The sequence below is a fragment of the Hemicordylus capensis genome, chromosome 5 (genome assembly GCF_027244095.1).
Source record: "Hemicordylus capensis ecotype Gifberg chromosome 5, rHemCap1.1.pri, whole genome shotgun sequence".
NCBI classification, from domain to species: domain Eukaryota; kingdom Metazoa; phylum Chordata; class Lepidosauria; order Squamata; family Cordylidae; genus Hemicordylus; species Hemicordylus capensis.
The window spans coordinates 136,210,738-136,238,471 of NC_069661.1; the positions used below are offsets into that span (position 1 = coordinate 136,210,738).

The 27,734-nt window shown below is 43.7% G+C and overlaps 2 long non-coding RNA genes across 2 annotated transcripts; both read left to right on the forward strand.

The window, feature by feature from the left end:
* On the forward strand, positions 1 to 27,692 carry LOC128326952 (uncharacterized). The gene is made up of 2 exons (XR_008308359.1): positions 1 to 222; positions 27,064 to 27,692. It is a non-coding gene; the product is annotated as an uncharacterized LOC128326952 (long non-coding RNA).
* Positions 19,035 to 19,662, forward strand: LOC128326953 (uncharacterized). Its single transcript, XR_008308360.1, has 2 exons — positions 19,035 to 19,093; positions 19,198 to 19,662. It is a non-coding gene; the product is annotated as an uncharacterized LOC128326953 (long non-coding RNA).
* Positions 27,693 to 27,734: the final 42 nt, after the last annotated feature.

Below are 27,734 nucleotides of genomic sequence, written 5' to 3' on the forward strand. Positions count from 1 at the left end.
GGGAGGACATCTCCCCGCCGCCTGCCCGCCCGCCCGCGTCTTAATGTTATCGGGCATGATTTAAGGGCCCGGGGCGAGATTTAAGGGGGTGGGAGGGGGCTTCAAGGCAGCAGCAGGGGGCCAGGGCTTCAAGGGGGCAGCCATTTTTTAAAATCGGAACAGCCATCGGAGGAGCAATTTTTTCAATAATTACGGCGGCAGTGTGTGGAAAGCGCGGGAGGGGTAAGTAAAGCCCCCCCCCGCCCTTAATAGAACCCCCCCCCCAGTGCCAGACCGCAGCTCCGCGGTTCCGTGCACACCCCTAGCAGGCTGGGAATGCTATTTTTTAATCCTGCTAGAAAGCATGTGAAGACTTGGCTTTTTATTCAGGCGTTTATGTGATTGTCTCCATTGCTGCTTCTTTGTATACTGTATGGTTATTTTTATGTATGTATTGTAAAAAAAATATAATTAATTAGATCTGTTTTTATATTTTAGCATAATATTTTAATTGTGTGATTTTTATTGTCCTGTTTTAATTTTTTTCCCATGTGAACCACCTTGGAATTGTTTTTAATGACAGATAGTATATAAATTTAACAATAAATAAATAATAAATAAATAAATAAAATAGATAAATAAATAAATAAATAAATAAAATTAATATGCAAAAAAGAAGTAAAAACCAGCAGCCAAGAACACAAAGTTGTAGCTCAGTCTGCTCACTGCTATGCTAGTTTTCTACTTGCAGGGGTGTCTTTTTTCACTTTCAGCAGGAAAGTGGCATCCTCAGCTGCTATCTGATATATTACTAAGCATAAAACAATTAAAATATTTTTTAAAAAATCTCCAGGGCCTTACCCTTTCACAAGGCAAAACAGTGAATCCTTCAGCTTCCTGTTATATGTCCTGTTACATTCATCCCCAATTATTGCAAGTTGACGACCAACTTGCATCACAGCACTGCAAACAATGAATACATATGAAGCAGATCATTCATCACAGATCTGTGCCAATGGCAAATCAGTTCAGATGTAAATAGGCAACAGCATTAAAAAAATGTAATGCGTGGATAAATGATATGCAAGTATAGCAAGCAGAGAGTTTTGGTTATCCCATCTCAAAGAGAGACAATAAGATTGGAAAAGGTAAAAGAAAAACATTTTCTGGACGAAAACAATCATTTTGATCCTTTTCAGTCTGGCTTCTGCCCCAGGTATGCCTTGTATGCCCCAGCTATGCTGGGGCGAGTGCAGCCTTGTTGATTCTCCGGGACTGCTCAGTGGCCTTCAATACAATCAACCTTGGTATCCTTCCAAGTTATCTCTCTCGGTTGGGACAAGGGGCACAGTTCTGTGGTGGCTCTGATAATACCTGGAGGGCTGTACTTGGTAGGTGCTGCTGGGGAATACCTGTTCCACCCCTTGGCCAGTTAACTCCTGCTAACTGGGCAAAGAGGCACCTTTTAAATGTGGTAATTCTCTTTATTTAGCAGGGGTAGAGCAACTGGCCCTATCTACCCCCAGCACAGTACTTCCAGTGACTGTTGCTGGTGTCTGTCTTATGTTTCTTTTTAGATTGTGAGCCCTTTGGGGACAGGGAGAGGAGATAGAGAGGAGAGCTGGTCTTGTGGTAGCAAGCATGACTTGTCCCCATAGCTAAGCAGGGTCTGCCCTGGTTGCATATGAATGGGAGACTTGATGTGTGATCACTGCAAGATATTCCCCTCAGGGGATGAAGCTGCTCTGGGAAGAGCAGAAGGTTTCAAGTTCCCTCCCTGGCTTCTCCAAGATACGGCTGAGAGAGATTCCTGCCTGCAACCTTGGAGAAGCCGCTGCCAGTCTGTGAAGACAATACTGTGCTAGATAGACCAATGGTCTGACTCAGTATATGGCAGTTTCCTATGTTCCTATGGGATCCATCTTATTTATTTGTTATTTCTCTATGTAAACCGCTTTGAAACTTTTGTTGAAAAGTGGTAGATAAATATTTGTTGTTGTTGGCCTGTGAGTGCCACAGGGTTCTATTTTGTCCCCCACACTGCTTAATGTATACAAATGGCCCTCAGTCACAGGGGTTCCATTCTCACCTATAGGCATGAATATGGAAACCTTGAGTCAATGGGAATTGTGGTGTGGTTAGGTTCCTTGAGCTTAAGAAAGGTCCAAGAAAGCAGAAATTAAGGGAAAACATAGGACCATGCTCTCCAGGCTTTCAGCTGTCCAGAAAAGCCCTCCCAAACCTGCAAATCCTCCAAAACTGAGATTTTTTCCCAAAAATTGGGGGGGGGGACGGACACAAAATGGCTCCATTCTGCAAAATGGTAGCTAGAACATCAGAAGTCATTTCTGACTACCCAGGAACCATGGATAGGCAAATTTTGCCTATTTTTAAAACTGCAGATAAAGAAACTGGGTCCCTATGACCCAACTGTGGATATGAGAAACCACCGGTGCCAGGACCATGAGTAACGATGGCCACCTGTACATGAAATTGCTGGGAGAGATCATTTGTAGGCAGCACTACCTATCATTTAAATCTGTTTTAGGGACACAGTTGATGCCTGAATCAATGTTTGGTGGCCATTTTGGATTGGATGGGGGCAAACAAACTGAAACTTAATCTAGATAAAACAGAAGTCAGCAAAACTGGTGATCTGAGTAGGAAGATAAATCTGGTCTTGGATGGGGTTGCACTCCCTCTGAAAGACCAAATTCATAGGTTGGGGGTCATCCTGGACTCAGAGCAGTTCCTGGAGCTCCAGGTGGTGGTAGCACCCAACAGTGCCTTTTACCAAATTCAGCTGAACACATCAGCTCGCAACCCTATTTGGAGAAACCAAACCTGATCTCTGTTACCCATGCACTGGTGACATCCAGATAGGATTACTGCAATGTGCTCTACATTGACTATTTTTATTTATTTTTATTTTTTATTTATTTAACATATTTTATTACTGCCCAAAACTTACGTCTCTGGGCGGTTTACAACAGGATTTTTAAAAAAGTAAAATATTAATTAAAAACAAAAACAAAACAAGAAATTTAAAACACAATTAAAAATTTTAAAACAATATTCTAAAAACAACATTAAAACAATCGAAACATATCAGTTAAACGCCTGGGTGAACAGATGTTTCTTTAAAGACTTTTAAAAAGTTGTCAGAGATGGGGAGGCTCTTATTTCACTAGGGAGCGCACTCTAAAGCAACAGGGCAGCAACGGAGAAGGCCCCTCCCTGAGTAGCCACCAGATGAGCTGGTGGCAAATGCAGACGGACTTCTCCTGATGATCTCAATGGGCGGTGGGGTTCATGGCGAAGAAGACATTCTCTTAAATACCCAGGGCCCAAGCTTTATAGGTTATAACCAACACCTTGTATTTTGCCCAGAAACATATCAGTAGCCAGTGTAACTCCTTCAATACAGGAGTAATATGGTCTCTCCTAGATGACCCAGAGACCAGCCTGGCTGCCGCATTCTGGACCAACTGTAGTTTCCGGACAATGTACAAGGGCAGCCCCATACAGAGTGCACTGCAGTAATCCAGTCTGGAGGTTACTAGCAAATGTACCACTGTCTTGAGGTTGTGTATCTCAAGAAACGGACGCAGCTGAAGTATCAGCCGAAGCTGATAGAAGGCAGTTCTGGCCACTGCCTCAATCTGGGACACCAAGGAGAGGCTTGGATCCAGAAGCACCCCTAGACTGCGTACCTGTTCCTCCTGGGGAAGTGTGACCCCCATCCAGAACAGGCAGATCAAAATTGTCTCTCGAGTTCCGACCCCGCACAATGAGTAACTCCGACTTATCTGGATTTAGTCTCAGTTTGTTATCCCTCATCCAGCCCATTACTGCCTCCAGGAAGGCATTTAGGGAGGTTATGCCCTCTCCTGATGATGCTGACCTGGAGAAATAGATTTGGGTGTCATCAGCATACTGATAGCACCCTGCACCAAATCTCCTGATGATCTCTCCCAGCGGTTTCATGTAGATGTTAAGCAACATTGGACACAATATGAAGCCCTGAGGGACACCATACAAAAGTTCAGATTTTGAAGAACAACAGTCTCCAAGGGACACCATGTGGAACCTGCCCGAGAGGTAGGAGCGGAACCACTGCAGAGCAATGCCTTTTAAAGGTTGTTTGGAAGTTTCAGATGGTTCAGAACCCTGCTGTAAAGGATGCTTGTGGGAGCTAATCACTACACAAGTACTGTATCCATCCTATGGTGGCTTCATTGGTAGCCAGTTTCCTTTCAGATAAGATTTAAAGTGCTGATATTGACCTTTAAAGTCCTATATGGCTTGGGATAGAGGTACCTGTTGAACTGTATTGGCTCCTAGGACTCTGCCAGGGCCCACAGATCATCAACCCAAGCCCTTCTCTTGGTTCTATCACTGACACAGCTTTTAGTTGGTGGGGACCAGGGATAGAGCCTTTTCCTTAGTGCCCCCACCCCCACATTACCAAAAATTGTATTTCAAATGGTTGCCTACTAATTTGATACTGCTAAGCTAACAATCCTCCAACAAATTAAATGCCTGTTTTAAACATCTAGGTTTCTGTAATGTTTCCACCAGTGGGCCCTAAGATTGTAATGTTTCCAGTCTTAGGTCCCACTAGTGGAATCCTTGAGTTGCTCAACTCAAAACTCTGAGTCCCATTACATTTTGCTTCTAACAATGACAATAATAAAAATCTAATCCTCCCTGAAAGAGTCCAACCCATCAGAAGGCTCTCACCAGGCCTGTGAACATGCTGCAGTTCTTCAGAAGCACAGAAGCTGGTACTGAGTGCAGAATTGAATTACCTGAGAATCTAATGTTTTAAATCTAAAATTCCCAGCAGATTTCTAGCCCATATGGTTTCAAATATATGCTGGGAAGTGTAGGGGAAATGGTGGCTGCAAAAAACCTTAGTAGTGAAAGACATTTTTGAATTTATTTATTTACTTACTTACAATATTTATACTCCAAGCCGTGTCAAGCTTTAAAAGGTCAAGACCAGCACCTTGAATCTAGCCTGGAAGCGATCTGGTAACCAATGAAGCTGCCGCAGAATGGGTGTGACACTCATGAAGTGGCTTGTACCCACAAGCATGCTTGCAGCAGTGTTCTGGACCAGCTGAAGCTTCCAAACTGTCTTCAAAGTCAACCCCATGTAGAGCACACTTGCAGTAGTCCAATCTTGCCTGTGGGCTCCCCAGAGGCATCTGGTGGGCCAATGTGTGAAACTTGATGCTAGACTAGATAGGCCTCGAGCCTGATCCAGCAGGGCTGTTCCTATGTTCTAACAGCATAGAAGACAGAATAGATCCCTGTGGCATCCCAAAGGCCAAAGGGTGGAGCAGAAGTCCCCCAGCACCACCTTCTGAGTAAGACAGATAAATAGTCCCCTTTCCTAGGCAGGATCCTCCTTGCTTTGCATCTGGATGGCAGTATTGCTAAAAGGAGGGATAAAATAAGCAAAGCAGGCACATCTAATGTTTTAAAATTTTATGCGTTTATTATGTGGCGGAGCTGGGCAAGGGTAAATTGGCTCTGCTCCTATGCTGCTCATGCTGACTCTGCTTTCGAAGCAGTATGTCCACCTCCTTAGGTAACACAGCCTGAAAACCATCCAATATCCAGTTCCAATGCCGCAAAATCCTTAGCATCCAACTCTGAACGGACATGAGTGATTTTATCCACAAAATATAAATCTCCTAACTGGTTCCCCACCCATGCAGAGGTGTATTGGGTCCACACATTTATCACAGTGGGCTGCCAGGTTCTGTTTGAGGGCCTTCACATAGGAGGCTCAAAACACTTGAAAAAGCTCTGCTGGACAACATTAAGCAGATGCAATAGTGGCGGAAAAGTAGGATTTCTTCGCCACAGAATAGGCTCTAATATGGGCTCTAACTTGTGTTCAGTCACATTCATTCTGAGTTTTCTGTCAATGATACTCAAGCCATCTACCAGCCTGCTACATTGTCTGCAACTCACCTGTATACCAGGGAGTCACTTGGAATTGGCAGGGAGAGGGCACCTATGTGCAACCATGTCAATGGCCTGATCCACTGCCTTATACCAGGGTGTCAACAGAAGCATCCACTCTCTCAGCAGGAAAATCCACCCTCATCCCAGTCCTCACCAGATAATGATCTGTCCATGACAATGGTATTAAGGCCTCCTGGACTATCCACTGAGAACCAATGTCCTCCGTTGACCCAAAAACCAAGTTACGCATATGGCCTACCACATGTGTGGGACCAGAAATCAGCTGAGACAAGCCCATGATTGTCATGGAGGATATGGTTCCGAGCTGCACCAGACAAGACATGAATGTTAAAGTCCTCAAAATCTTGGGGTCCTCAACGCCACATCCGAAACCACCTCAAGCAGCTCAGGCAGGGAGATTGTTAGACAGTGGGGTGGGTTGTATACCAACAGAATCCCAACTTTGTCTCGCGATCCCATCACTGCAAGCAGCCACTTGAACTGATCAGAATGGCAGTTCGAACTGGTCAGAATGATGGACAATGCATCTGGTGAGGGGGATGGTCTTCCGCAAAACCAGGTCAACTCCACTAAAACCAACCAAAACCAATAAGAGAGATAACAACAATAGCTACTGGAGGAACACTATGCTATGCTGAATAAGGACAGTTGTCTCCTCGGACCTCCCTTTCTTTGGAAGTAATTTTGCCGCTACCTTGCTTTCCGTCTCGCATTTGGTGAAGACATAGTAATTCTGCAAAACATTTGGATTGGCAGGAGGTGAGATATTTATTATAGCCAATTATTTGGTCACCAGGAGTCGACACCGACTTGACAGCACACTTTACTTCTTACTGTTCTATTTAATTATGAATTTTGCACTATATTTTTTGTTATGCTTTTTTAAAAAAAATCTTTTGATGATGTGCTGTTTGATGTTTTAACTACATAAATCACCTTGGGATGCCAATCATGGGAAAGATGGGGTAAAATAAATAAATATTATTATTAAAACCTCTTTATATAACGTTATATATTTATTAGATTTGCTCTATCTATCATATCCAAATAGTTTAGCTGATGGCTGCCTAGGAAAGCTTTAAGAATCATTAAGAATCTTTATATTTAAAAGCCTTAGGATGTATGTCACACATCCCGTGGTACATGGCACATCTCGTGAGAGTTGTGCAGAGGAGAGAGAAGGCACGGAGTAGGACTGAGAGGCAGACCAGCTGCCGAGGAGGCGGAGATGCTGCGGCAACAAGGAAGAAAGATGAGACATTGAACAGCAGCCTCCATCACCCTGCTGAGTCTCCTCATGAGGAGGATGGCCAGGGCAGAAGAAAGCACAGAGGGCCATCCAGGCAGGCGGGAAGGAAAGCCCCGGCTCAGCTGTTCTCCTCATGAGGAGACTTGGCAGGGTGACAGAGGCTTGTCCTCAGTGCACTCTCTCACCCAATTTGGCCATCCTCATCAGGGCAACACGATGGCACAGAGGCCGCTGGTAAGAGCTGACCTAGGCTGCCGCGATGCTGCTTTCCCGAGGGAGAGGAGAGAGATATTTGTATTTTGTGTGTGTGTGTGGGAGAGAGAGTTGTGGGGGGGAGTGGGGAAGGTTTCACCACCTCGGCTGCCTCCTGGATGGCAGGGGGTGGCTTAAGGAGGGGGGAGGAGGAAAGGCAGGGTTGGGAGCTGGATTGTCTGCGGAGGGGTGAGAGACAGAGAACTAGGGTGCAGATGTTCTGTGCCAGGCCAGCTAGTAAGTCATTATTTCAAAAGGAAATTTTTTATTGAGAGCATCAGCACCTTTGTATTCTTATTCCAAAATGACAGTCTGTTGGAACAAACATGAGTCCTGTGGCATATTAACATATTAAGCTGCCTTGTTCCAATTCCCTTTAACTTGGCACTGTCCCCCCTGACTGGCAGCAACCCTCAAGTTTCTCAGGTGGAGATCTTTTCCAGTCTTGCTTGAACTGGCAATGCAGATTAAATCTGTACTATCAGCTATGCTACTTCCGCACCTTAAAGACTACTTTTGGCACTTTGGTATGCTAGAGTCCACTTAACAAGTGGACAGTAGTCCACCAATTCTTATATCACAATGTGTTAGTCTTTAAAGCAGGCAGATGAATAACCACTCACCTATGGTGAGCAAGAGTTGCCTTCAGATGAGCAAGTGTGGAAATATTTAAACCGGATAAGAGTTAACTGGATTTTTGTTTTTCAAACAGATGTGTCCCAGATGACTATATGTGGGCTGATTAGCTTAGTAAAAAGTGTAAGTTTGTAAAAAGCTTGTAAGTTTGGTGGACTTATTTGCAAGGCTGCTTCAAGATACCAGAGAGCTCTGCCATTTTTATAGCCCTATGTCAATGATATCAATGAGTGGCTGGCATCCTAACAAAGCACTGATGCAACAGGAGAAGCATCAATGTTTCTGAAGAGTTCTGAAAAGTTTGCACTGAAGAGGTGTGTGTGAGCGCGCGCACACACGCCATTTCAATTACCTCCCCTTCCTCCAGAAGCCCTCTGTGTCCAATGAAAATATATATGAATGAAATGTGTCCAATGAAAATATATCCCTGAGGGCTGTGTAACCTTCAGGGACATAGTTTCAATATAAACACAAAGCACTTCCCAAGGAAGGGGAGACTGTCAATATTTGCCTCTACCACTAAGCCAGCAGTGGAACTGAGTAAGAACTTTTCAGAAGTACCAATGCTTCCCCCATTGCACCACTGCTTCAGTGGTCAGGAAGTCAGGCAATGTAAGTAAAGCCAACAGGTAGACACTGGGAAACTGTAAGCAAATCAAACTGTCCATCTTTGGAGGAATGCTGTTTTGCTATTTAGTCATTCTAAGCATTAAGATAGGCAGTTTTAACAAGAGAGATATTTTATGGATAATCTGGTGTGGAAATAGGTTATAAAGTGGATTTAAAAGACAAGGTATGCAGAGAATGTAATAAACATTGCTTTGTCAGCTGCTCTTTACAACAGCTGGGTTTCAATGAATTACGGTTATCTGAGACTTCATGAAGACTAGATGCACTGATTTACAGCAAAATATACAAGGTGATGAGATTTGGATGCTACAAATCATCTGATAATACTGGATATTCACCTAGTTACTAATCTAATATATAGAAAAGGTCATCATGCAAGTTTTAGAAACAACCAAAACAAGTATCTGATGAAAAGCCAGAGTGAGAATTGGTACTGTGAGATACCTGGTATTAATCTCCATTTGCTCTGCAATGTCTGGAATTGCTACAGATCTATTGTGAATGTCCTCTTCTGGAATTGGATCTACATTCTGATAATGAGAACGCAGAAAGTGTCTGGAGATTTGCCCTGTCTGAGTCATCATTTCTTCTGGTGGAAGAAGCTATAATAAAATGAAATGCAATTGTTTCATTTTGGCAAATAATAAATCCTGCATATAAACTATCAAATTGGAATTAACTGCTTTTCTTTTAAGCATAGGTTATCCAGTAATTTAAGTTTACCTCTTTGAAGCAGAACATTACTAGTGTTTTTAACTTCTTTATTTTTAATATTTTTGTTTAGCAGCCCAATAGTTTTGCAAGATGAACCAGTATTTCAACAGGGTTTTTTTGTTGCTTGGTGGTTACCCATTACACATAAGATGTACATATTTTTCATAAGATCAGGGCTGGCCTTAGGGGTGGGTGAGCTGGGCAGTTACCCAGAGTGTCTACCCAAAAGGACACCGAGCTGAGCTTAGTGGTTTGTTTGTCTACTACACTCAACACTGTTTGGGAGTGGGGAGCAGTGCCTTATCCAAAGTTCTACAGGTTGTTTGAATATTAATTGCAAAAACAATCTTCCATCAATTACCGGGGAGGGCACCAAAAGGCCATGGGGGGGCACCAAAAGGCCAAAAACTGGTCTTGTGGTAGCAAGCATGACTTGTTCCCTTAGCTAAGCAGGGTCTGCCCTTGTTGCATATGAATGGGAGACTAGCACTGTAAGATAGTCCCCTTAGGGTATGGAGCCACTCTGGGAAGAGCATCTAGGTTCCATGTTCCCTCCCTAGTATCTCAAAAATAGGGCTGAGAGAGATTCCTGCCTGCAACCTTGGAGAAGCCGCTGCCAGTCTGTGTAAACAATATTGAGCTAGATGGACCAACTGTGTGATTCAGTATATGGCAGCTTCCCATGCTCCTATGAACTCCTCACCCAGGGTGCTATTTATCCGAAGGCCGGCCCTACATAAGAAGCTGCCTGCTTGTAGCTTTAGTTGTTTACTTGGCATATTGCAGTTCTACTCAGACTCCTTCCTCTGAACTAAATTCAAACCCTTTCTGGGATCCCTTTGTCTTTTAGTTGCTAATGAATTTTGTTGACAAAGTGACTGACCTTGAATAACAGGTTATATGAGTAATTTGAGATGTTTCCACTATTGACAACATAGGAAACCAGCAGGCTACTCATACAGTTAAATCATTCTGAACACATATGTGCATGAAACGCTTGCTTTCAAAATACCAACACTGCTAGTATGAGCCAAAATCAAAAGAACCACACAACTAGTTCTTCAGTGGTGTAACAAGATCTGGAGTGGTCCATGTTTCATAACTGAACACTGCCTCCCCAATCTCCACCCCTGCACTTACTTTATTTTCTTGGCAGCTCCCACTGCTGCCAGCCACTAGCCCCACCACCATCAGTCACCCACCCACCTCTGACCTTTCCCCTCAGCACCAGCAAAGAGCCGGGGCCAGAAGAACCACATGGGGCCAGGGGAACGATTCACCCTCGAGGCTGGCAAAGCTAACGAGAGCTAATGATCAAACTGCCTAGCAATGGTCAGTGACATCATTAGCCCTTGCTGGCTTTGCCAGCGCTTTACAGGTGAACAGCTCTAATGGCCCTGGTCCCATGTATGTGGGTTCTTTGGCACACTGGCAGCAGGTAATTGGGGTGAGAGCCAGGGGAAGGGAAGAAAGCAGGTGAGGGGCCCACAGTGGCCCATCTTCTTGGGAGTGGCAGAGTGGCTCATGTTCTTTGAACATATCTACCCAATTAAAGATATGCCACTGTGTATACCCAAGGGAGCAACGGACCTGGGTTTCTTGAACATCAACCCTCCCACTATAGCAAGCCACTGTTTGAACTGGAGGAAACCTTTTGTTTGATGTGGCATAAGGTTTTGCAAAAGGGGGAAAGTCAGCAATCCAGCAGGTATGTCCAGGAGTACCTAAAGAAGTACTGGGCCACTATTTGGTGTAAACAATTTATAAAGCACTAGACTACATTTATATATTATACCTTAAGTGCCTCTTGTCTTCAACATCTGGAAGCTATTATCTAGCTTCCTTCAACCAATAAGTAACAGCACATACTGGCTTTTAGGAACTCTGCATCTGGTGGCATTTTCCGCAGCCAACCTGTGGCTTTGTTGATACTGTATTAGAACAGCTGTGCCTTTATTTACTTCTGTTTTCTGTTCTACAAGAGACTTGCACATTCCAGTCAGTGCTGGAGACAGATCTAGTTACTACTATTTGTACTAAGGTTGAACATTATCTTAATACTTTTATTGCAAATACAAAACAAATATATCCCATCTTTTAATACAATTATTTTCCAGTTTTTGAATTTAAAAGATTTATACTCCAATAAGACCAAGTTAAAGAAAATAAACCCATGTAATACAATACAATCACAATAATAGAAGCTCAGTTAGAATATATACCAAGAAGGAGGAAATGTACTACCAGGTCCAAAGGCAAATCTTGCCTCACCAACACACCTCAACATGCGTGTGGATAAAAGTGATTGAGCTGACATAATATACTTGAACTTTCAAAAAGCTTTCAATGAAGTTCCTTATCAAAGACTCTTGAGAAAACGCAGTCATGGGATAAGAGGACAGGTTCATGCGTTGATTGGTAACTGGTTGAAGGACATAAAACAGAGGGTAGGAATAAATGGACAGTTCTCTAAATGGAGGAAAGAAGTAGGGTTCACTGTTCCCTTTAAGGCATGCACATGAACACAAGTTTTTGGATGTCTGCTCAGTTCATTTTAGATCCCACTCAGGTTGAATCAGGAAGGCCTCATTCTGAATGCAGGTGCGCACACACTGCCTTGATGCAGCCCCAAACAAAACTCATTCCACACAGAGATGAAAAAGGGACCACTGGTAGGGTTCCCCAGGAATCTGTACTGGAACCAGTGCTTTTTAATTTATTCAGTCAGGGTCTTAAGGCCCCTAATCATCTTGGTTGTCCTCTCCTACACCTCCAGTTCTATAAGGACTGGGCCGGGTTGGTTCAAATCCAGTTCCATGTACATACTGGTTCCGTGCACATCCCTAATTCCAAGCATGGAGTTGGCCCTTTTCACAGCTGCCACAAATTTTGTCAACACTTTCAATGAGTTGTCCACCATGACTTCAAGATCCCTCTCCTGGTCAGTCACCAATGGCTCAGACCCCATCAGCATACAGGTGAAGTTGTGGTTTGAGCCACCTTTCTGCTTATCCCAACTTCTAGATCATTTATGAATAAATTAAAAACACTGGTTCCAGTACAGATCCACACAACAAATACTTAACTTATGGAATTCTCTACCACAAGATGTGGTGACAGCCCCCAGCCTGAATGGCTTTAAGAATGGAGGATAAGTCTATAATGCACTTTAATTCATGGAGGACAAAACTATCAGTGGCCACTAGAGTCTATAGGTCACCTCCAGCCTCAGAGGCAACATGCAACCAGTTGCAGGGGACCAACAGCAGGAAATGGGGCATGCCCTCAGCTCTTGCCTGTGGGCTTCCCAAAGGCATCTGGTGGGCCACTGAGGGCAACAGGATGCTCAACTAGATATACTTTGGGCTTGATCTAGCAGGTCTGTTAATAATAACAATTAATAAACTTTGTTAGTTGCCCCATCACAAATAGGCGACTCACAACACAGCATTAAAACATCAAGTAAAAACACAACACATTAAAAAAATACAAAATACAGTACAAAACCATTTTAAAACTTTTTAAAAGTCAGTTTTAAAAATCAAATTTAAAAGACCTGGACAAACAGAAAGGTCTTTACCTGGCATTTAAAAGAACAAAGTGATGATGCCAGCTGAACCTCACTGGGGTGCAACCACCAAAAAGGCCCTCTCCCTAGGAGCCATCAGCCTCACCCTATTTGGCAGGGGCACTTGGAGTAGGGATCCAGGTTCGAACATATGTGAAAACCAGCACTTTGAATTGGGCCCAGAAATGGTCTGGGATCCAATGCAGCTGACAAAGCACTGGCTTGATATAATCAAAACACCCAGTCCCACTTAATAATCTTGCAGCCCTATTTTGTACCAACTGCAGTTTCTGGACAGTTTTCTAAGGCAGCACCACATATAATGCATTGCAGTAACCTATCTGAGAGGTTACCAGAGCATGACTAACTGTTGCAGGTAAGGTCACAGTTGGCATATCAGCTGAAGCTGATAAAAGGTGCTGCGAGCCACAGAGGCTACTTGAGCCTCTAACAACAGTACTAGATAGATGAACAACCCCAGAATGCAAACCTGGTCCTTCATGGGGAGAGAAACCTCATCTAGAACAGGCTGGACATCATTCCCCAGAGCAGAGGGACCACTGACTAACAGTACTTCTGTCTTGACTTGACCGAGTCTCAACTTGTTCACCTTCATCCAGGAACTTATTCATGACAGTCACTGCCTCACCTGTGTCTGATGAAAAAAGAGAGATACAACTGAGTGTCATCTGCATACAGATGACCTCAGGCCAAATCTCTGGATGACTTCTCCCATCAGTTTCATGTAGATGTTAAACAGCATAGGTGAAAGAATGGAACTCTGTGGAACCTCAAAGCAAGACTGCAACAGTAATTCCCTAGCACCACCTTTTGGAAACAGGCCTTGAGGTAGTAGTGGAACCACCTCCAAGCAGTGCCTCCCACACTCAAATTGGCCAGCCTATCCAAAAGGATACTATGGTCAATGGTACTGAAAGCCACTGAGAGGTCCAAGAGACTTCCCCTGTGTTTTTCTCTCTCTGCACAGGTCATCCCACAGGCTGATCAAGAGTTTCTGTTCCAAAGCAGGCCTGAAGCATGATTGAAATGGATCTAGATTTCCTCCAAGAGGGTCTATAGCTGGTCAACCACTACATGCTTGAGCACCTTGCCCAGGAAGGGAATACTGGCCACAGGCCTATAGCTGTTTATATCCTCTGGATCCAGACTACGTTTCTTTAGGAGTGGTTGAATAGCTTCCTTAGAACAGCTTATTATTAATGTAGTACAGACAACAGCACCAATCAATAAAATCCAAAGCCACCTACAATTAAAATCAACTGAATGCTTGACCAAAAAAAGTAGTTTTCAGTTGTTTAATGGAAATAAAAGTAGGTGCCAGGCAAATATATTAAAGGACAAAAAGTTTTACAGGCAAGGTACTATAAATAGAAAGGGCCCTATCTCCAAAAAGCTACCTATCTAATGCTTGAGAGTACTGGCGGATTAAAGAAGAGGCAGTAGAGGCAACTGCCTACGGTGGCAAAATTCCCCCAGTGGCAAATGTTGGTGTTGGGGGTGGGGGATAAACTTAAAAAGGGGCGGGGGAGTTCTAATCTATTTTTTAACTTTTAAACCGCCACCATGCTGCAGTGCGGCAGCATGGTGGCAGAGAGGGCAGCGATACCCCTCCTAACCCAAGCCCACTTACCTCCCAAATGACAGCTATCTCCCGATTTCTCTTGAACCTAGGCAGGCTTGGGTTAGGAGGGGTAATGCCGCCCTCTCCGCCACCACACCACCACGCTGCAGCACGGCAGCAGTTTTAAAGTTGAAAAATAGATTTGGACCCTGCCCCCTCCCTCACCACTGGGGCGGCAACTTTGGCCACATACAGGTGGTAAAAAGCTTACCCCACCCCTGCTTGAGAATGGGGGCATCTGGAGGAGAACCACCTTATACTCTTACAAAACATGTTAATCTTGTCAATCAATCAATTTTTATTACAGCCATAAGCCATACAAAATGTTAATCTTGTCATAACTGCCATTGCATTTTTAAAAAAAACACTCTGGATGTTGATAGGGCTAAAGCATTTTTTCTGTTCGAAGTAATGCATATTTCTGCTGCAGATAACAGATTCATTATTAATTCAGGGTCCAACTTAACTACTGTCCCAATCTTCTGCCGATTATTTTATTTTGAACTGTCAATTGTTTAAACAAGTATGCAACAAAACATTCTTCCTTCTACTCAATTATCTTCTCAAATGAATTTGAAGTAAAAATCCAGTTAAACATCTGTTAGAAAGTAGGGTAGACAGAATTCCTACAGGTTGTATACAGCTACAGTAGTCATCGATATGCAGTAGCTAACATGCATAAAAATATGCAGTACCTAAAATGTGTTCAAACCAACTATGGTTGGGTTCAGTGATGCCTATAGTTTTTAAACTGGTATTATATTTATTATTACTGCTATCAAATTAAACCTTAGCCTTGGACATAAGTCTAAGTTAAGGGCCAATTTAGTATACAGGGTTTTGTTTGTTATGCAATTATATGTTTAGATCTTATTATATTAATTCTCCTGGGTGTGCCATGGAATGTGTGTCCTGACTCCCAGCTGATTGGCTGGGTGCCGGCACACCCAGGAGACCAGAGGTGGTGGCAGGCATGGCCGGGGGGGCAAGCGGCAGGCGGGCCCATCCGCGGAGGCGGCACTTGGCCCGGTGGTGGGCCAGCCATGGAGACAAGTGGCGGCAGCGGGCCTGTCCGCGGAGGTGGCACTCGGCCCGGTGGCGGGCCGGCCGCGAAGATAAGCGGTGGCGGGCCCGTCCGCGGAGGCAGGCAGTGGCGGCGGGCCCGTCCGTGGAGACAAGTGGCGGAGGGCCCGTCCATGGAGGCAGGCAGTGGCGGCAGGCCCGTCCCTGGAGGCAGCACTCGGCCCTGCAGCCTGGGCCCAGCTGCGGAGATGGCTGGATACTGGGGAGGAGAGGTAACTGCCGGCTCCGAAGAGCGCACAGATGCTCTGTGTGGGGTCGGCTAGTTTTATATAATTTTTATTTGACAGTATTTTATCAATTGATATTTTCACCAGTATATCACTACCCCTATTGCTAAGGCTATACCACCATCTTTACCCCCTGCCACTAAGGGGGCCCACAAAGCCACTTGGTTAAGGGCCCCACGAACCTGATTTCAAAGAGTGCATATTTTAACATGTTTGGACAGGATTTATCCTCTATGAGCACAGGAAGTAATCCCCAGAGAGATTATGTTGAACTACACTCTCTCTCCAAACTGGTCCTCTTCCGAGTGTGCTGCAGCTGGGCAAAGCACACATTAACAGTCCTGCTTCATCAATCAATAGAAGCTCTTCTAGAACCCAGAAGTATCCGATGGCCACACCGCTCCACTTCCACAATTACACAGAAAATTCAAACTCCTTGTGGGAGGGGATAGATCAAGATACCCTTTTAAGCATTTTGCTAAGAGGAGAACCTGCAGATAAACTGCAATAATTTAACTGAACTATTCACATATCTATCTCTCTTTGGATAAAGATCCTACCCCCAAGATTATGTCTATTATCAGAGTGGTTCTGGATGAAGCCAATCTTCTGGGGTTCATCTCAGATGCTGATAAAAGGTTTTTGTTCAATCCTTAGCCTCGGGTACCGATTTTTAATGTATTACCTAAGATCCACAAGCCGGATCGTCCACCTAAAGGCCGGCCAATTGTTTCTGGCTCACGTTCTGTGCTTGAACCGCTTTCTGATTATGTTGATCACTCCCTTAAGCCTGCGGTCTTTCAAATACAATCTTTTGTCAAAGATACGAAAGATTTCATCATGCAAGTTGAAAATTTTGAGGTGTCCCCACAGTCTATTCTTGGCACGTTAGATGTTGTCTCTTTGTACACGTCGGTGCCTCTGGATGAAGCTTGTATAGTGGTTGAAGATGTTTTGCTAGCTCGTTCTGAACAACACCCCCCTACCTTTTTTCTTATGGAGCTTGTTGATATTGTGTTTGAAAATAGCTTTTTCAGACATCAACATCAATTTTATGCTCAAATTAAAGGCTTGGTGATGGGGTGCAGTCTCGCCCCTTCTGTTGCCTGCCTTTTTATGGCTTCATTGGAAGAGAAATATGTCCTAAATCCATCATCGAATCCTTATTATCAGGACATATTAATGTATAAAAGATTTATTGACAATATTTTTTTAGTCTATAACAATCCTTCCACCTTTGAAGCTTTTGTCCTGTGGCTTAATCAGCACCATGGGGACATTAGTTTTACCCATCAGTGGGATAGGGTTAGTATCCCATACCTAGATACGAGAGTATTTATAGACCACCATTGTAAGCTCGCTTTTAGTCTCTACAAAAAACCACTTCATATGAATGCTTATCTTCATTACGATTCTTTCCACCCAGCACATTTTAAATTGAGTATTCCCTATAGTCAATTTCTTAGGGTTAAGAGAAATTCAACGAATGAATCAGATTAGGTCAGGGAAGCCAGAACACTGGAATCACAATTAAGTGACCGGGGTTATCCTCTACAGCTTATTCGTCAAGCCAGATCTCGGGCCGATTCTAGAGATCGCCATGCGTTGTTTAACACTACGGCTCGTCGTCAACCATCCTTTCTTATTTGGTTGTTACAATATACCCCCTTGTCATATAAGATCAAGAACATTATCAACAGGCACTGGCATATTGTGGTGGATTTACCAGGGTGTGAGGTTCCACTCTTGGTTGCTTATCGGAAGATCTCCAGTATTCGTGACATGCTAATCAGAACTGACCTCTCATCTATGGATAGGCCTGATTCTTAACCGGTTGGTTTTTTCCTTGTGGCCACTGTTTTGTGTACGTTAGCTGTGCCATCTAAGGTTACATATCATCCCTTCACCAATAAACCGTTGTTTCTTCGGTTTTTTGCCAATTGTAGCTCCAAGGCTATAATTTATGTCATTCAGTGTCCTTACAACCTCTGGTATATTGGAAAATCTGATAGAAGTATCAAAACTCATATTGCCAAACATCATTCTCGTATTCTTCACAAAGTTGCAGAGGTTCCTCTTGTGGCTTGTTATATAGACAAGCAACATTCTGCAGATGACATATGTTTTTTTATTCTGTACAAGCATAGGGGGTCTTCTTTTGTTTTAGAGGATGTCTGTCACATTCTCCTACAGAAAGAGGCTATCTTCATACATTTCTTTTCCACCGAGGCACCTCGAGGTCTCAGTTCTCAGAATGATTTCTCGTGCTTCTTGTAATTCTTTGAAGCACATATTTTGTATAAGGACCTTAGTCTATCCCTTGTGGACCTATTTAGTTCCCGTGTTTGGCTGGGCTTTGGTGGGCTGGCTGTTTTCCCCCCTTCTTTTTCTCATGGGTTTTGCCAGTTTGTGGGCAATGCAGTTCCTTGTTTGTGGATTGGAGGACCCTCTTAGATATGAGGGTTGTATGGCCCTTAGGGTTGTATGGCCCTGTGAATCTTGGGTTTCTCTTCTTTTATAGCTGTAACCCATTTGAGTTGTGGTAGCAAGCATGACTTGTCCCCATAGCTAAGCAGGTCTGCCCTGGTTGCATATGAATGGGAGACTTGATGTGTGAGCACTGCAAGATACTCCCCTCAGGGGAAGAAGCCGCTCTGGGAAGAGCAGAAGGTTTCAAGTTCCCTCCCTGGCTTCTCCAAGATAGGGCTGAGAGAGATTCCTGCCTGCAACCTTGGAGAAGCCGCTGCCAGTCTGTGAAGACAATACTGTGCTAGATAGACCAATGGTCTGACTCAGTATATGGCAGTTTCCTATGTTCCTATGTTGACTGTGGCTATCACCATTTTATGTGTGATTTCTTGTGTTCCTTTGGAGCAGTTCACAGGCTTCATGGCACTGTTGAGTAGTGTCTTTGTCTGCTCTTTAAATTGATGACTGATTATCTGATGTGGTTAAATAGTTACTGTTATTTTGGGATACAGCTGCGGAGGCTTTTCTGCTAATTAGCATTCTGTTATAAGCTGTGGAGTCTTTTAGAGAGTTAGTATACTTTTAGGCTTCTACTTGCATGGAGAAACATTATTGAGTGTTACTATATTTTCAGCCTGCATGTGAGTATATTTATAAATTACCTCTGATATTGACCAGTTTCTCTCTTTATGTACAATAATTATTATTTATGTGATAATTTTGATTGTATTTATTGTTAATATAGCAATTGAGACTGACGAAATGTGCTCCTGAAGAAGCATCCAGTGAAACAGTTTTAATCCTGGGGCAGCTGTGGTGCATTGTCTAGTCTCTTCAATCGTCATCCAGCAGACTACACAGCATGTATTGTTTTCCTTTTCTTCATTTTTGAGACCTTGAGTACAACTGATTATATTCCTTATCATCGCTCCCAACCAACAGACAGTGGAGTATTTTGCCTTCACCTCTCCGCTCTTATGGTTTATGAACATATTGGATGCATGTATTCATACTGGGAGAATTATAAGAGCTGCTATTGGGCATCTGAGCTATTTTGGAGCAATATATTGATGTCAACAGACTCTGGACTCCTAATGGGAGATTATTATTTACTATCTGTTTATGTGTAGTGTAGTGTATTCAATTGTTCATACATGCTGTTTGTAGATGTCTATTTGGCTGGTTTTTGTATAATATATTATTTCAGTCATACGCGCTCTACATATATAGTGGTTAGTATATTATTTCAGTCATTTTAATTTATTTATTTATTGTTGAATTTATATACTGCCTTTCATTAAAAACAATCTCAAGGCAGTTTAAAAAAGTTTTAAAAAATGACAATTAAAATATTAAGTGAAAAACATAAAAACAAACCAAATTTAAAATCTATAAAATACAAGCATAAAAACTATACACGGGTAAAAACACATAGAAACAGCAATAAAAACAATAATGTAAAAGCCTGGATAAAAAGCCAAGATTTAACAAGCTTTCTAAAAACTGTGATGGAGTCCGAGGAGCGAATGGCCACTGGGAGAGCATTCCAAAGTCGGGGGGCAGCAACAGAGAACGCCCAGTCCCGCATGCATGACAGCTGAGCCTCCCTCATTGTCGGCACCCAGAGCAGAGCCCCCTCAGATGACCTCGTCAAGCGGGCAGCAACCCTTGGGAGCAGGCGATCCCACAGATAACCCGGGCCCAAACCATTAAGGGCTTTAAAGGTCAAAACTAGCACCTTGAATTGGATCCGGAAACGAACTGGCGGCCAGCGCAACTCTTTCAGAATGGGTGTGATCTGCTCCCATCACATCATATGCTCTCTGCGTATATACTGGTTTTTGGTATATCCTATATCACCTTGAGTACATTATTTGATCCAATTCTATTTAAGATTTGATTAAATCCCATTTAATTGTCTTTTTGATTGGATTTCACTTTGTTCACGGGTGGTTTTTTTTGTTTTTCTCCAAGGTTGCAGGCAGTAGTCCTTCTCAGCCCTTTCTTGGAGAAGCCAGGGAGGGATCTTGAAACCTTCTGCTCTTCCCAGAGCGGCTCCATCTCCTAAGGGGAATATCTTACAGTGCTTACACATCAAGTCTCCCATTCATATGCAACCAGGGCAGACCCTGCTTAGCTAAGAGGACAAGTCATGCTTGCTACCACAAGAAAAATGTCTTGTAAACATTGCCTTTGACAAATAAAACAGGCAATGAAAACGTTTCAACTTATTTATTTATTTAATACATTTCTATACCGCCCAAAACGCAAGTTCTCTGGGCGGTTTACAAAACAATAAAAACAGCCAATAAAAGATTAAAACATTTCAACAATTAAAATTAAAAAGTTAAAACTATTAAAACACAATTAAAACAGTATCTAATTAAAAGCCTGGATGAACAAATGCATCTTGGCTGAACTTTTAAAAGTTGTAAGAGATGTGGAGGCTCTTATTTCAGCAGGAAGTATGCTCCAAAGCCTCAGGGCAGCAATGGAGAACGTCCGTCCCCAAGTAGCCACCAGACGAGCCGGTGGCAACTGCAGACAAACCTCTCCAGATGATCTCAATGGGCGGTGTGGTTCATAGCGAAGAAGACATTCTCTTAAATACCCAGGCCCCAAGCTGTTTAGGGCTTTAGAGGTTATAACCAAAACCGTGTATCCTGCCCGGAAACTTACCGGCAACCAGTGTAAGATGTTTTAAGATAGGAGTGATATGGTCTCTCTGAGATGACCCAGAGACCAATTTGGCCGCCGCATTCTAGACTAACTGCAGTTTCCAGACTATGTACAAAGGCAGCCCCACATAGAGCGCATTGCAGTAGTCAAGTCTGGAGGTGACCAGCAGATGTACTACTGTTCTGAGGTCATTATCTCAAGAAATGGATGCAGCTGGCGTATCAGCTGAAGCTGATAAAAGGCACCTCTGGCCACTGCCTCAACCTAGGACACCAGGGAGAGTTTTGTGTCCAGAAGCATCGCCAGTCTGCGTACTTGTTCCTTCTGGGGAAGTGTGACCCCATCCAGAAGAGGCAGATCAAAATCATCTTCCAAGTTCCAACCCCGCACAATAAGTACCTCCGTCTTATCTGGATTCAGTCTTAGCTTGTTACCAGCCCATCACTGCTTCCAGGCAGGCATTTATGGAGGTTATGCCTTCTCCTGATGATGTTGACATGAAGAAATAGATTTCGGTGTCATCAGCATACTGATAACACCCAGCACCAAATCTCCTGAAGATCTCTCCCAGCGGTTTCATGTAGATGTTAAACAACATTGAAGACAATATGGAGCCCTGAGGGACACCATACCGAAGTTCAGTTTTTGAAGAACAACAGTCCCCGAGAGACACCATCTGGAATCTGCCCGAGAGGTAAGAGTGGAACCACTGCAAAGCAGGGCCTCGCACCCCCATCCCCCTCAGACGCTCCAGAAGGATACTATGTTCGATAGTATCAAAAGCCACAGAGGTCCAAAAGGACCAACAGAGTCACACTTCCTCTGTCAATTCCCAATTGGAGATCATCCTTCAGGCCGACCAAGGCAGTCTCCACCCCATAGCCCAACCGAAAGCAGGTCTGAAATGGGTCTAGATAATCAGTTTCATCCAAGACTGCATGGAGTTGGGAGGCCACCACCCTCTCTCTTACCTTGCCCAGCCACGGAAGGTTGGAGACAGGCCTATAGTTGCTCAACTCTGAGGAATCCAGGGCAGGCTTCTTCAGAAGTGGTCTAATAATTGCCTCCTTAAGACAAGGAGGCATCCTGCCCTCTCTCAGAGAAGCATTTATGATCTCTAACAGGCCTTCTACAATAACCTCCCTGCCAGATAGTATTAGCCACGTTGGGCAAGGGTCAAGAGAACAGGTGGAAGGCCGCATTGCTCCAAGCAGCTTGTCCACATCCTCAGGAGTCACAAACTGAAACAGATCCAGCCTAACCACCTAAGAGGAATCTCTGGACCTCTCCGATTCAGACACTGCAGTAATTGTGGGGTCTAAATCCAAGTCAGCCCGAATACGAGAAATTTTATCCACAAAGAAATCATTAAACACATCACAGCGGGTAATAGATGGTTCCAAATTCTGATTCAAGGGAGGAGGGGCACTCGCTAGCCCTCTCACAACCCTGGACAACTCCGCCGGACTTGAACTTGCGGATGCAATACGGGCTGAAAAGAATCGCTTCTTTGCTGCCCGTATTGCCAGAGCATAGATCTTCAAATGTGTTCTATGTTGTAATCTGTCAGATTCGAGTTGAGTCTTCCTCCACTTGCACTCCAGTCGTCTACCTTGCCACTTCAGCCCCCGTAGTTCTTCCGTATATCAAGGGGCCAATTTTGAAGTGGGTTGGAGAGGACGCTTAGGTGCGATCATGTCTACTGCCCTGGTGAGCTTTCTGTTCCAGTTCTCCACCAGGGCAACAACAGGATCACCGGCAGAGCCAACACTAAATCTCTCCAAGGTTTCTTGGAACCCTATTGGATCCAATAACCTTCTCGGGTGGACCATTCTAATAGGCCCCTCACCCCTGCAAAGGTGGGGTGTGACTGTGAGTCCAACCTTAACCAGATGGTGGTTCATCCATGACAATAGGGAAATCACAGGAGTCCCCACCCACAGAACACCACCCTGATCAGAGTGAAAGACCAGATCAAGCATGCGACCTGCAATGTGCATCAGTCCCGAGACCCTTTGGGATAGGCCCATAGTTGTCATGGCCACTATGAACTCCTGAGCCACCCAGACAAATCGGTCCCATAGTGGACACTGAAGTCCCCCAGCACCACAAGCCTGGGAGACTCCAACGCCAAACCCAAGACCAAGTCAGTCAGCTCAGTTAGGGACTCCATTGGGCAGTGGGGCGATCGGTACACCAAGAGAAGTCCCAGTCTATCCCTGGTCCTTAAACATAGGCATTATCACATTCAATATGGTCAGACACAGGGATTCTGGTCAGGGAAAGGTTATTCTTATAGACCACAACCACTCCACCTCCCCGCCCACATCCCCGCACCTGCTTCTCAACAGAATACCCTGGAGGGAGAAGCTGGGACCAGACTGGGCCACCAGTCTGCAGGTATGGTGGAAGTATGGTGGAAGGAAGCAGCACCTCTGCAGGTATGGTGGAAGTATGGTGATTTTTATAGTTGAAGCATTACTTGCTGCTACCATGCTCTATGTCTAAAAGGTGAATGAGAGGCAGAAACTCTGCCAGTGGAGTTTCCACCAGCATTTGGAGGTCAAAACTGTACCCATTGAAGTGCTGCCTGTCAAGAAGCTGAAGTACATGCAGAATATAGACACATGCTACTCACACCATCATATGCTAGGCAAAGTTGCACCTGTTGGATAAGTGGGTGCAACTTTGGGTTGCCTGTCATGCTACTAGTAAAGGTCTTGGATCTTCTGGCCACATTCTCCCACTAGAAAATGAGACAATTACAATACATTGTATACCATTTATCTGTTTCCCCAAGGACAAGCAGTGATTGGTCAGCATTCTACATCATGGGATGTGCCTTTGTCCAGAACATAATTTTTATGGGGTGGCTAACAAGAGATGATGATGATGATGATAATAATAATAATAATAAGAGTTTGTACTTCCAGTAGTTCTACAGTCTCCAGACCGGGATGCTCAACTGAATATCCAGAGTCCTATAACCCATTTTTCAACAAGTGCCCAGGTACTCTAGCACTCAACACAGTCCTTGTTGACTCAGGTGATGACCAATCTAGTATAGAATTCATTTTTCTTGTTCTCACCATGGTTATGGGATTAGGCACATTTAGTCTGATTTCTCAGCCGAGGCCTGTCTGGTTTGGGTGACCCTCCAGCATAGCCCTCTGCATCCTTGAAGCTCGCAAGCCCCTCCACCTCATCACGGTAGTACCCGGTAGAGGGGTGGGCCCTGCACCCAAGAAGTGATGTTGATAGGCTGTACTTGCCAAGAAATGTAGGTGGACATGGAATGTTGCAAGTCAGACAGTCTGCTGAAGAAGAAAAACAAGCATTGGCCGAATACATCAATGAAAGCCAAGAAGAAATACTACAGGAATTGAGTAAGACTAGACTGTTGAAAATAAAGGAATCAAAGGATGAATACAAAAAACAGCAGATGAGGAATCGACAAGAAAAATGGCACAACAAACCATTGCATGGTCAGTTCTTTAATGACATACAATCAAAAGTCAACAATATCACAACATGGCAGTGGTTAAAGAAGGGGACACTGAAGAAAGAAACAGAAGGTCTCATTTTTGCAGCCCAGGAACAATTACTAAGAACAAATGTTATAAAAGCAAGAATTGATAAGACACAGAAAGACAGTAAGTGTTGGTTATACGAGGTGGATGAGACGGTTGAGCACCTTGTATATTGTAAGAAAATCGCACAGACTGATTACAAGGAAAGACATGATAAAGTTGCTGCAATGATGCACTGGAACCTTTGCAACAATTACAAATTGCCAGCAAGCAAGAATTGGTAGAATCATCCAATTGAGAAGGTCACAGAAAATGAGGAGGCAAAAATCCTTTGGGATTTTAGAATACAAACTGATAGGCATTTAGTGCACAATACACCAGATCGGACAGTCATCGAGAAGAATCGGGTTCTGATAATTGAAATTGCAATCCCAGGGGATAGACGAGTCAGCAAAAAACAATTAGAGAAAATAACTAAATATAAGGACCTTTAGATTGAAAATGAGCGGCTCTGGAAAAAGAAAACAGTAGTGGTGCCAATAGCTGTTGGTGCCCTTGGTGCAGTACCAAAAGAACTTGAACACCATCTTGACACCTTGGGCATCGCTAAATTACAACACATCAGCTACAGAAGGCCACACTACTCGGGACAGCACAAATACTACGACGCTATCTTTAATTTTTCTTTAGTTATCCTAGACCCTTGGAAAGGGCCCAATAATTAAAGTACCAAAGCCAGTCAATAACATCTGGTAGACTGTATGTAAATAGATAATAATAATAATAATATTTATTTGTTAGGAGTGATTGGTTACTGCTGCATCAGTAATGATGGTAACATCCTTCCCACCTGTTGAATAGTAGTCATGCTACTGTTAAAAGTCTTAGGCCCTCTGGCCCTTACAAGGAACTCAGTGGCCCTTCCGCCTCATGAAGTACAAGGTTAGAAGGTGGTAAAACCCAAGCAGGAGAACTGAGGCGCAGCAGTTCTGAGGTAAGACAAAGCAAAATGGAGGTCACTATCGGATAGAAGCAGTAACAACTAAGGAGCTGCATCAAGAAGAACATATTCATTTGTCCAATAGATCTGTTCATGGTGTATCCTTACTTGAGGTTTCACCTGCCAGATATTTAAATTCACTTGTGGTTCCCAAATATAGGGAAATATTCCAAGTTGTGGAATATCCTTAGGAAAATGGGCATCCCAGAACATCTAATTGTTCACATGAGAAACCTATACACAGGACAGGAAGCCACAGTCCAGATGGAACATGGTGAAACAGACTGGTTCCAGATTGGCAAAAGAGTAAGACAAGGCAGTATACTTTCTCCTTATTTATTCAACTTATATGCTGAGAGAAGCTAGACTGGAAGAAGATGAGAGTGGTTTTAAAGCTGGAGGAAGAAACATCAATAACCTGCACTACGCTGATTACACCACTCGGATAAGCTGAGCATCAGGATGATCTGCAAACTCATGTAATGAAAGTCAAGGGGCACAGTCAAAAAATGGGACTACAACTAAATGTAAAGAAGACTAAACTAATGACAAGTACAGCAACCAGCCTCAGAATTGATAATGAAAACTTTGAAATGGTGGATAGCTTCTGCCTTTTAGGATTGATCAGCAACAGTAAAGGATCCAACAGTCAAGAAATACACAGCAGACTAGCGGACAATGGGGGTTTTTTCTATGGATGCCAAAGCTGGACTTTGAAGAAGCAAGATAGAAAAAATATTGACGCTTTTGAACTTTGGTGCTGGAGAAGACTTTTGAGGATATCATGGACAGCCAGGAAAACAAACAAATGGATCATAGAACAAATCAATCCAGAATTTTCACTCGAGGAACAAATGACCAGGCTCAAACTAGCATACTTCAGACATGTTATGAGAAAACCCAGCTCCATAATGCTGGGAAACGTTGAAGGAAAGAGAAGAAGAGGACGAAGAGGAGAGCTGGTCTTCTGGTAGCAAGCATGACTTGTCCCCTTAGCTAAGCAGAGTCCACCCTGGTTGCATATGAAAGGGAGACTAGAAGTGTGAGCACTGTAAGATATTCCCCTCAGGGCATGGAGCCACTCTGGGAAGAACAGAAGGTTCCAAGTTCCAGCTCTGGGATCTCCAAGATAGGGCTGAAAGAGATTCCTGCCTGCAACCTTGGAGAAGCCGCTGCCAGTCTATGAAGACAATACTGAGCTAGATAGACCAATGGTCTGACTCAGTATATGGCAGCTTCCTATGTTCTTATGACCAGCAGCAAGGTGGGTGAACTTGATTACAAAGCAATAAATGCACTCTGAGAGACCTTGTATTATAGCTGTTGGATATTGTGATTATGCTCTGATGTTTTGCTTTTCTTTGGTATGTTGATGCATTCCTTTTTCTTCTTTTCTGACCAGTGACCAAATAAAGAACTATTGTATCGTAACTAAGGAGCTGAGGCCTATGTGACTGAGCCTGTTCCCCTATCTACCTCAGAGACATGATTTAAACCATTCAGATGTAATAGTTGTCCTCCTGCCCTGCCCCATCTAGACACCTCTCCTTCCCTAAGCGGGGTGATGTGGAAATTGAGCCAGATTAACCAGAGGCCCTTCTCAGCTATTTCCAGGATCACCAAGAACACAGGACCGTAAGCAGCCACTGTTTGCTCCTTCTCATTTCTCTGCCCAATCACTCTGCCTCCCCTGCCTTCTCTCTCATCAAAATTCTACACTGTTGGCAGACTGCTACTGGGTACATACAAATCTGATGTCACTACAGAACCTAAAGAGAGCCATTTTCTTATGTTTTGAATTTCTATAAATTTATTACAACAACCCTATGAAAGTGTGTTGCAAGGAAGACAACTATCAAAAAAGACCTTTCCTGAAGAAATTTAGTCACTATCTGCTTCACTATCACTGAGCAAAATCTTGTGTTGTAAATATGGGGGTGGGGGGAGAGACCCAACCAAGATGTTGCGATTTGTGTGCTTTCCAGCTTGTTTCTCATAAACTTAGTTCCCTAATAAATCCACTGAAAAATTGCTGGCACACTTGTTCCGTAGGCGATTACGAGCTTAGAAATG